The sequence below is a fragment of the Pinus tabuliformis genome, chromosome 1_1 (assembly GCF_031772625.1).
Source record: "Pinus tabuliformis cultivar Carrire ecotype Pingquan chromosome 1_1, CPIR1, whole genome shotgun sequence".
NCBI classification, from domain to species: Eukaryota; Viridiplantae; Streptophyta; class Pinopsida; order Pinales; family Pinaceae; genus Pinus; species Pinus tabuliformis.
Genome location: NC_142297.1, coordinates 884492586 through 884504873, shown reverse-complemented (window position 1 = coordinate 884504873; position 12288 = coordinate 884492586).

Genomic DNA, 12288 nt, shown 5'->3' with positions numbered 1-12288 from the left:
GACCACTCCTCAAACTCTCAAGATAGAAGGAAATATCAAGAAGAAGAAGGTGCAAGAAGTGAAATATCAAATCAAGAAAGAAGAAATGAATCCAACCATATCTTGTAATTCATTGGTCGGAATTACCACTCCTCAAACTAGCGAGACAGAAGGACATATCAAGAAGAAAAATGTTCAAGAAGTGAAAGATCACATCGACCATCAAGAAATGAATCCGACCATATCTTGTAAAGGATTGGAAGAAATTACCACTCCTCAAAATCTAAAGATAGAAGGACATATCAAAAAGAAAAAGGTTCAAGCAGTGAAAGATCACATCGAGCATCAACAACAAGTTCTCCAACTTTTAAAGGATAGCGTCACTTCAGTGCAAAATCAAATGAAACAACAGGTAGATCAACATCATAGTGAAAAATGTTTTGATGTAGGCAATTGGGTATTTTTACTGCTACATCTAAAGCAAGCTATTTATGAGAAGGAAATGTTGGCAATACTACATGCACTTAAGAAATGGTGACCTTACCGAATGGGAAGACTCTTCAAGGATGAGGATGTGGAAGCATTGTTTTGTGCTATTTCTATTATCCAAACAGATTGGATAAACGAAGCAAGGGATGAATGGAAGAAGGACAAAGAAGTATGGCCACTTATTCAAAACTTGCAAAAGATCCCAATTCAAACAATATTGCCAGATATTGAAAAGGAAGGAAAAATCATATTGGAACCTAGAGCAGTCACAGAAACAAGAACACGACAGCTACGAAATCGATCAATTTCAGAGTATCTCATCAAGTGGAAGAACTTACCTGATGAAGATTCCACATGGGAGGACAAGAATAGAAGCATAAATAACTACTCAAGCATTGAGGACAACGATGTTTGAAGGAGAGGGGCATGTTAGGCCCCTATACTACTAGTGTAACCCCTTATTGTTATTAGTACAACCCACTTATTATATTGATGTACCCATGTAGTGCCCATATTGTTATTAATGTGCCCCATAGAAGCCCACTATTGTTATTATTGTTCCCTTACATTATTATTGTTATGTCGGCTATGGTTATGTTATGACCCCTTAGACTCCTATATATAGAAAGGGGGTCTTTTCATTTGTATCATCAAAGAATTGTTCATTTATGTAATGTAAAGGAGGTTGCCCCCTCGAAGAGGCCGAATTCTAAGGCGTTGATCTATCTTTTCTATCTTTTCTTGAGCTGGTTTCATAACACCCCCTCAAGCCAACAGGAGAACAACACTTTGGAAGGGATACATGTCCAGTGATCCAATGGAAAAAACAGGCTCTAATGCCCCCAGTACATGGCGTACTACATCACCTAGTACATCATTAGTAGATGTGGGCATGGAACAGGTGGCCATGTAATTAACCTATAGCGAGGGTGATACCGCTTGCACATAAAAACCATTTAGGGATGCTGGTTAATGGGGAGTTTACTCAGGACCAATGAATGTAAGCTGATCAATGATCACAATGCTTCCTTCATGTGGGAAACACATCACTTGAAAGAGAAAAGAGACAAGAGCTCCCATGACATAAACATAGTCATGACCAAGGAGTAGATTAAAATCTAAAGGGCCTTGGACAACCATCACATCCATATAGATAGACTTTCCTCCCAATGTAATAGGTAGCTTAGGAAGGATCCCTAATAGTTGACTGGATCCTCTGTTAAAAGCTAATAGATTCTGAGTGATAGGGACAAGCTAAGGAGAACCTAAAGCTTACCAACAAGTTGAGGACAAGATGCTAACATATGTGCCCTCATCTATGATTGTGCTAGGTACATCCATATGGTAAGCCTGTACTGTAATATGGAAAGGCACATAAGACGGAAGACAATATCTTTCTAGTTGACTCAAATCAAAAGAAGTGACCAAACTACTCGGAGGGGGTGTTGTAGGAACGTGACAAATATTCTCTTGCTCTATGGGAATAGGAGAGTTGCTCTCATGCACCTCAAGAATGGAAGGATTTCCTTCCAGTTCATTCAAAACTAAGAAACCAGAAGAACATGAGTAGTATGAGGTTCACTCTCTACCAGAAAGGTACAGTTAACTGAAGGTTGAGCCAAGTCTACCATTTTCTCAACCAATGGTTGGTCAAGAACAGACTCACAAGACTCACTTTCAGAGAGAGCGGGGTTGACCAAAGATGACTTTTGATCAATCATTGGATCAACTAGTGAAGGATCAAGGGAAAGCTTTCGATACCCAGTCAGAAGACAAGGTTGAGAAGTTGTAAGGTTTTCCAACTCTTTGGAAGCTTCATCCATAAGAGGACAAAGGTGAATGGGATGATTACCTTCACATAACTTACAGGGAAATTTGACTTTTCCCTTTTTCTCATGGGATTTACTGTCACTAGTTGAGGGTTTGTCACCAGCATGATTGCCAGAGGCTAATGACAAATGTCGATGTGAACCTATGGACCACATTTCTAAGACCCTAGGAATACCAAAACAATTCTAAAGAAGGTGGTCACCCTTACATAACATGCAGGGGAATTTTACTTTCTAGGGCTGGTTGGAAGATTTTTCTTCATTAGTTCCATTGGTAGAAATGGTTGCTTGGTTGCCACATTGCTTATTTGGCTTCCTCTTCTTCATCCTATTCTTCTTCTTCTTAGTTTCCTGATTACTAGAATCTAGACTTTCACCAGGCGAAGAGGAATAACAAGGTGAAGAAACATGCGAAGAAGGTAAGGGGTCAACTGTAGGATCAACATGAGGTTGATGTTGTTCAAGTGGAGGAGAACTTGGTTGACACATAGTTTGGATACTTGGAACCACTGAGGTCGAAAAAAACCAAACTAGAAGACCAATGGTTAGTTCAGGAAGGGACAACGTTGCCATATAAGGAGCACCAAAATTTCCAAAAGAAGGAAAAGGACTAGGATTCCTGTCAAAGGGGTTTCCTTGATTGGTGGACTCATGAAATGTTTCCATTGGTATCAATATAATATCCACTAAGGAGTATTTCCACATGAAGGATGTTGTTCCACGGTCAATTAATTTTAGAATTTGAAATAAAAGCTTTGCCTTTTGATGTTTTAAGAGTCGAGAAAAGGATGAAAAGGTGACTCTAGTCACTTTCGTTGGTTTAGCGAGCTTGAAAGGACAAGTGCTCGATGATATTTTCAAATTATAAGAGTCAAAAAATATCAAAATGACCACTAAGGTAACTCTAGGCAAAAGGAGTACCAAGTAATTGTGAACTGTAATATACACCTTAGCAAATAAATTTACCAAGGACTTGATGTACGTGTAGGCAATCTCCCTGAATGTTGTGTTCGGTGTATCACGTTTACAGGGCAGGAGACTCCGCTTCTTATGGATAAAGGTTTGCAACGTATGAGGGTCTCCCTTTATATACTCGATGGCACAGGGAGCACAAGTCTATGCTAGCGTTGTCTAATGCAAGAGTATTGTGAACTACAGCTGCTAAGTTTTATAGACGTAGGAACATCTCTCTAGCCTAGACCATTAAGTATGAACATTAATGTTTCAAATGCTCCTTAGATTAATTAATAGATTTTAAAGTTGATCTTCAATTATGTTTCGGTTTTAGGCTCAAAACGATGTCACCTGAACACCTATGATGCAACTATATGAGAAAAGGAAAACTTTTCGTTTCTATTAAAGCTAGACTAATCAAGGGAAGAAATTTCAACCAATAATGCATCAAACAAAATGCATTCCACTAACTTTCACAATGCAAAATTTGAAAACAAAATCTAATCTTTCATTTCACTAAATGCAATGCCAAGATGTGATCCTATAAGAAATGAAAATCACTTTCCTTTCACTTTTGTCTTCCAAATGCAGTGCCAAAAGTAAAAATGATTTCCAGTTTTCACTATCCTAAATGCAACTTTTAGAAAGTAAAATAATTTTGACTTTACTAAGATGCATTGATATGAATCAAGCTTTTATTTCCTTTTTGAATGATTCGTTGCACCTAATACAGGTGTTAGCTTTCAATCACTGAAAAATGTAATCTATTTTCAATGATGATTCTCAAAAAATAACTTTTCAATGCAACTAATCTAATGCATTTTCACAAAAAGTAAATTTCTAAATACAAGATAAAACAAATGCAAAATGATGTTTCTAATGATTCCCACAGAAGACAACACTCAATCAATCAACAAAACAAACATCTCAATGACACCAACAAGTAGCAAGTGATGACCAATTGACTAGAAACCCTAGAACTCTATCAGATTTCACTTTAAAGCCAATGAGACAAATTTTGCAAATTAATCAAGATAATCAATCAAAAACACCATAGACGCTATTGAAAATCACTAATAGAGGACAGAGAGACTGAAAACAAGAAGAAAACCCCTATTTTCTCTTATACTCTCGGATCATTGCACCTGTCATAGGAAAAACAACGATAATCGCGACTGTAATTAAAACATACGTGATGTCATCACAACAGTCAAAGGAAAAACCTATGATGGGTGAGAAAAATGAAGAAATAATAAAAAATCTTCAAGACTAGACAAAAACCAATGTCCTCAAGCAATCACCAGCAAGTGAAAATAGTTACAGAAAAGAAAACAAGCTAGAAAATTGGTGGTTGGTCAAACTCATCACAAATTCAAGGTGAAGGATTGAATGGAAAGGGTTACATCATCCCTAGTGGAGTCACCATTTTTATGTCTAGGTAAATCCTCTCTGCGGACAGAGACGATCTTTCTAGCTCAATGAGTGGGTCTAGCAACTGAAATGCTAATCTACCAGACACTCTCCTAAGTTACAATTGAAAAGAGAGATAGAGAAGATGACCTACCTCATTCTCCTGCTATATTGATCTCCTTTGTTGAAGACCTTGAATCACTTGCGTCATGGGATTGTTCCTGCTTCTCTCAGCGTTTATGCACTTGCACAAGAGATCAAGACAGAACAAGGCATGAAAATACAAATAGCATATTCAAAAGAAACCTACTTAACTAATCAAGGAATGTTAAGCTAAATGATACATGAACATACACATTTAGGGAAAATGAACCAGTAGTTGTATATTAATAGAAAATAAGCTAAGCTCTCCAAGCACTCCTTCTCCAAGCCAAATGAATAGCATATAGGCACAATCTTAGCATAAGGGTGCAAATAGGCAAAGACCAACCAAACCAACCAACCTCTAACCATTTGGGAATGGGAGAGGATGAATATATAGGCTGGGAAAGGGAGTTAGGATCTCTCCAAAGATAGGAGTAGGCCCTTATCTCAAGGAGGTAGCTCATAGGGATAAGACCAAGAGGCCAAGTTGGGAGAATTCGACCTCATCTATGCTGAACAACCTCCAACTCGCTGCTCTGGAATCTTCTAGATCACGAAGCTTCTCATCCTCTTTGGGAAAATTTCCTTTTTGGGATCATCATGGGTACAAGTAAACATAGCGATATCATCACGGGTCTAGCATAGTGCAATAGGCGACCACCACGGTTTTTAGTCTCATAAGAGCAATGGTTCTCAAATTAGGATTTAAGAACTATTTAGTTTAGGGGAAGCTCAAGGCATTTTCCAATCAATGTCTTAGGGAGGATTTGAGCTACATATCTGAATGAGTACACTACATTATGGTCATGTTTCGTGAAATTCAGTGTATGTCACAGGGAAGTGTAGGAGGCATGACAAAATATTGTGTAACAAGAGGAGATAGTGTAACACATTTTACTTATGTGTCGTTTTGCCCACAAATTATGGGATTTTATTAAGCAATTATTCAAGTTCCCTATGCTGAACACCTCAATAATTAGATCTTGGTTGGAATATTGGTTTGAGTGAAAGATTAAACACCTCGTGATATCAAAATCTTGGTACTTAGCCATTGGTTTCTCACTCTCAATTCTACGAAAAGGAAAGAAACTTTAGAATATTAGAAGGCAAGAAGAGGACTCTGCAAACTCTCTAAGAGATCATCCTCAAGAACATTAGGGAAACGATGATGGAATCCCCTTCGTCTACTAACAATTTTCATCCTAATGAGAATGAGATGCTCACTTTAAAATCTCTAGACATTCAAGCCAATATGGGAATCAACCGTTCCTCCTATGTTGTAAGTAATAGGTTATCCAACCCGACCTCTCTTGTCCCCCCCTAAAGCTTTCATCAACCCAAGTTTTGATGGTGTCTGTAAGCGAAATCCAGGTAGAGCAGGATTTGGAGGTATCTTTAGGGATGTGAACTCAAATCCCATATACGTTTTCGTTCATTCTTATGGGATGGCTACAAAGAACATGGAAAAATATATGGCACTTGAAAGAGGGCTCCAAGTATCCATCAAGAAAGGCTTTAGGCTAGTCTAGGTTCATGGTGATTCTCAAGTAGTAATATCTTGTATTAGAAAATTGTTACTTAATCACTTGTCAAATAAAATTATACACAGCTGACATATAAGGATGATGGTTAGCAATATAATTTATCTATTATCAAACTTTGACTACTTAATCCCCTTAAACATGTGGCAGGAAGGGAAGAAGGTGGTGGATCTCCTAGCGAACTGGGGTAGTCTACAAGAAATTATCTCCATCGATGGACCATGGATGGATGTAGAATGAAGGGGTGGTTTCCAAGAAGTATGACAACTGGTACATTGGGATAAGCTAGCTTCCAATGAATATGTCCCTGATGGGGGTATTTTTCCAACGACCGAATTCTGGTGGGTGAGTTAAATGTCTTTTGGGAGGTGCGATATACCAAAAACAATTTCCGAACATGACCAAAACCTTCATGTGTGTCCATCGTATGGCCAAACCTTCGACAACCCTCTAGGTGCGAAAAAGGTTCTACACCCAGACCCGCATGGCAAGCACATGGCATTTTCATGCTCTAGGTAAAGATGATCACTTGTCCAAGCCCCCTCATATTAAATTCCTACAACTAAGTCTTGAAGATTTCATACCCTATGGATCATTAGAAAGGTCATTCCTTGTGTTTTTTCAAACATGGTGAGCTCCATCCATGGTGGATTAGTCACATGAAGAGATAATTTATTCAGATAAGCGAGTTATGCTCATTTATGAGCTCATCATGCGACATTGCCTTGGTTTGTTGAAGCTCAGGTTCAACCAAGACACTTGGCCCTTGTTTTGTAGGATCTATGGTTTTCTATCCTTTCACCATACTAGCTTCCTTGTGCTCACAATTTGTTATATAGGCATTACGATTCTTGTAGGGTGGTGGAAATTTGGATGCCTGGATGTCAAGATCATTGAAGCTTGTTCCCTTTAGGATTCCTCGTCTCTTTACAAAAGGTGGGTAAAGCATCTGGTCGTAACAATGACTGAAGGTCAGTCATCACTTTCATACCCTCCTTCCCCTACAACTGTTCCTTGCCATAATCATTCTTTTTGTCCAGTGTATCAATGTTTTGTTATCCAGGGTTATGTATTTTAACAATGTTCTTCATTTTATCTTTGCATAATATGGGGACTAACCCGTCCTTTGAATTGGTGTTTGTTTTATCCCTGATTTCCTTACAAGGCTCTGACGTAATTGGATTTTCCTACAATTACCCGATGCTCATTTATGTGGTTTGTTATTCAGGTACATTTTCCATTTGGCTTTGACACTAGTTTCACACCACTCCATACTCTTGCCTTTGCAGTTTGCCTTCCTATTGGTACAGTCTCAACATTCGGCTTTGAAAGGTCTCACTTATTCCTCCTTTACTTGCACACTTTCTCCGTTCGTCCTGCATTCAACTCTTCCTTCTATTTCCAGGTGAAACTACACTCTAGTTGTGATATTACTTGGGTCTTCTTTCATTTTTATGCATTCATAGTCAAGTGTTTTATTTGTAGGTATTACATGGCTTCACACCAACGATTACCCACTAGATAGGGTGGTGCATCAGGGGCATCTTCCTCAAGGCACAAGTGCCTGTTTGGGTGGGAATCTATAGTGGATTTCTTTGAGGTTGCCCCTCTTGAGGTCAGAAATTTTGGAAGTTTTGGTTTGGAATAAATCAACAATTTTGGTAATTTCAAAATAAATGAAATTTATGGAAAAATGAATAAATGAAGTTTAGAGAAATGTGAAAATTTTAGATTTTGAGGGTTGTAAATTCATTATATATGTGAATTATTTATTAATTTGAATGAAAATTAATATATATATATATATATATATATATATATATATATATATATATATATATATATAAGTTTTTTTTATATTAGTTTAATTTTGGAAGTTTTGGTTGGGAATAAATAAAAAATTTTGGTAATTTCAAAATAAATGAAATTGATGGAAAAATGAATCAATGAAGTTTAGAGCAATGTGAAAATTTTAGATTTTGAGGGTTGTAAATTCATTATATATGTTAATTTTTTATTAATTTGAATGAAAATTATAATATATTATTATATTTATTCAATGTAGGTTATATTGTTTTTTATTTTGTCCAAAAAGTTTTGATTTTCAAATAATTTGGAAAATTGGAATATTTTAAACTGATTTTATAAAATTTATTAAAGTTTTGGAAAAATTAAATATTACACAGAATATTTTGAAAAAATAAAAAATAATTTTTAATTTTTTTAAATGTAATTTTTTTTCCTAATTTTTATTTTAATTTAGTTATCAAACATTTTTTTGCATAAGATGTAGGTACTAAGCAACAACGTTGTATATTACACTTGTATTACTAAAACATTCGATATATATTTAGATCAAAACTATTCAATATTGAAAGCAGTAAAAAAACATGAATTCTTATTAAAAGAAAATTAAATGGTTTTGAGTTGACTGGATAAAGACTAAATGATATATATATATATATATATATTAGATGTGTTTGAATTTTTATTTATTTCGTTAGTTACGCTAAGTTAGTTTTAATTTTGGATCTCATGGAAAAATTATCTACTCACTTGCATCATATTATTATTAAGATTGTGCAATCCCATGGAATATCATTTATTCTTTGGGAGTGTATCCCACACTCATCCACTCCAAATGAAATTTGAGCTAGTGATATAATAGAGACTAAACTCCACACAAACAAACTAGTTTACATCTCATAGGTGATTTGATTTTGAAATTATCTTTCACACACATTTTCATATATCCATGATTCGATTCCAAAGTCAAAGTGAGACTAGTTGTAATAACCTTGTGTTCTACCCTTGCTTATTGTAATGGTGACTATAATTGTATTGCTAGCATTGAAGGACCATGACTAGTTAAACCTATAATTAAACATATAATTATTATTGTTAATTAATTAAAAAATTGAAGGTTGGACAACCTTACAGATTCTTTGTCTGAGGGAAAACTTACTTCCTCACCTATATTTACGTAAAGTTAGTTTAATACCTTAAGCTTGCTCGCCTACTTTTCTTCCTTGAATAACCATGACCCATACTGACCGAATAAATGTTGACATGGATTGTACAGTCGATGGGCTAGTTTTATGACAAGTGTTATGTGACATGATTGGACTTGAACTAAGAGGGACATAGCTCATTGTCAAGTGTTACAAAAGTGAAGGAATTGAACAATTCCATCACCTGAAGAGGGAGGAGGTGGCATAACAATGGAACCACCTCCTAATAGGTGAAGGGACAAAATTGGTTTAGTTGATTAGAAGCAGCGGGAAATGCCCATTCCATGGCTTCCACTCGCATATTGAGAGGGGATTGTTTTGGCATCACATTTGTAGATCATTAGAGAAGAAGGAATTGAAGAGCCAAGTTGGGCTCTGGTAGCCACATTGGAATAGAAAAAGAAGGTCCATTGGATATTGGTTGATTGGGAGTGATTGGCCTAAGGTAGGTTTTATTCCCATTTTTCTAATGCATTGTTATTCAATTGACAACCTTCTCTTTGCGATCTGATTAACTGTTTGGATGGTTGTTGTAGAATTTCTTGCAAATTCTCTACAAATCTACCTCTGAGATCTATGTAGAAAATCTGACTGTAGATTAACTCGATAATGCAATATACCAAATAAAAATACAATAATCTACTTCTACTATCAAACTTTCTTTGCGGAAGCTTAAAGATATAGTTGAATCAAAGCTGAACACATATAACCATAAGAAGAAGAATCAATGCACATGAAACATAGAAAATACTCAAGGGAAAGCCTCAGCTAAAAACGCCACTATCTGTATTATCATACAAGGTGGAAATATCTTAGAATTACACAAAGCCTTAGCTATCATAGCTAGCTAGCTCTCAGTACAATCCTCCTAGATGCTCACAAGCAAACAAAGCTTCTCACAAGCCTTCTCCTCTGCCCTCCAAGCTTCCTATTTCCTTGTGCAGTTTTCCCTGGGTGCTCCAACTGTAACCTTGTGTGACAGTAGTCTCACTCACTGCTCTCACTCAATGTAAAAATGCGCAATCCTCAAGGAACCTTACCTTGACTACATGGATGAGTTTCCTTTATAGGAAAATTCCTCCAACTGATAGTAACCTATCCCTGTCTTTAATTTCAACTAGGTATTTTTCTGAATAGACATGCATGAGTTATTCATGATAGAATCCTCAGTTATCTGGAGTACACTAGTTGCATGCATGCATGCATTAACTGACTGAACTCACAATTAGTTCCTCAAATTGTTTGGAACTAATTTAACTGGACATAACTCAGTTAACTGAGCTAACTAATTACAACTCAAATACAACTCATCCTTATCTTCTTAATTAAGGGATAACTTCCTCAATCAAAGGGATAAATGTTGCATGAGTTCACAAAGACTTTGTTAGGGCCTAAATCTACCTCAAGCTGAGAAAGGTAGGATCTAGGGTAACATCAAACCATGCTTAACCTGGTACCTAGCCCTACTAGGTCAGGAGAGGGTTCTCTGCTTGTCAATCTCGGAAAAATATGATCAATGAGGGCTTGAGATGACTGATATGAATACTGATCTTAGGCTAGGTATGTGTGCAAAGGAGTTTGATTGAATTTGATGAAGTTTTGTTGGCTCAAATGGAAAGGCAGATTTTGGGTATGGGGAATGAGGCTCAGTTTTGCAGAGATCTCTATGAGGCAAGGTAGGCAACTGATTTGGTACTTCAAATTGACTGAAATGGAAAGATTTTAGACAGGTGAGGAGTTGAAGAGGGAAAGAAAACCTCAGGGATCCTCTTCAAACAGCTGAAAACATAAATAACTAAGTAAACCCTAGGTAGAGCACTGCAATTTCAATGGATTCTACCTTTATCCTTGTTTGTTTTAGTTAAGATGAAACACGAGAGAGAGAATGGAATACATAAAACACAAGTAAACTTATAGTTACATAAGGAGACAAAATATCAAAGCAAGATGCCACATGAATCCCATAGAGTGCTACAAACCCTGGTCTATTCCTTAGCCAAAACTGCTGAAATGTGTGTACAATGAAGCTCCAAGCTTTCTCAAAAGTCCAACCAAGCTAATGACTGAAAAACATAAGATATAGGCAAACGACAACTCATCCTAGCCTCTAGGGGTCGAGCTCATGAGTTTAGGAGCTGTTCCAACAAATTCTAAACTGAGAACTAAAAAGTAGGCAGTGGAACAACATGCCTCTAAAAACTAGGGAACTGATTCATTCAGTTGCAAACTACCTTTTCATGGATGAATCTACCTCTATGAGTAAAAATTCAACATAATTACATCAATATCCATCAAATTACATTAAATTACATCATGAGTTTGACATTAAGAAGGAGAAAAGTCAAACTGTCAAGAAACTAGGTGAAAAACAGAGTATTTTGGTCAAACTGAGCAAAATTTCTCCAATGCGTCGCGCTAATTTCCCTATGTGTAGCGCCTGTTTGCAGCCACTTTTGGAGGCCTTCCCAGTGTCAAAATTTGCTCCAAGTGTGCTTGTTCGAAAGGTCTACCTATATACCTTCTTGAACAAGTGGAATATTTGAATTTAGCCTCCATTTGCCCCTCCAAAACTGAGTTCTCCCAACACTTCTTCCTGTGTGTCAAAATAGGGGCAGTAAGGTCATTTTTGGGTGTTTTTGACCTTTTTGGGGGCTCAAAACCTGTAAAAATTTCTTGGCCACTAGTAGGCATGCATATTTTTCCAAGAAAAATCCAAAGATGCTGAGTTTTTGTCATTTGGAGGCCTCCATCAAAAGTGAGTGCCAGGTGCCACAGCGCATTGGGCAGAAAATTATGTGTTTCAGCCCAAAAATTTCAAAAATAAAAAATGTGCCCCAAATTTTTTGACATTTGGGTTGAGTGTTCTCGATCAAGTGTTATGTTGGGCCATGGAAACCTCAGCCAAGATCTGAAGTTTATCTTATGTTGGGC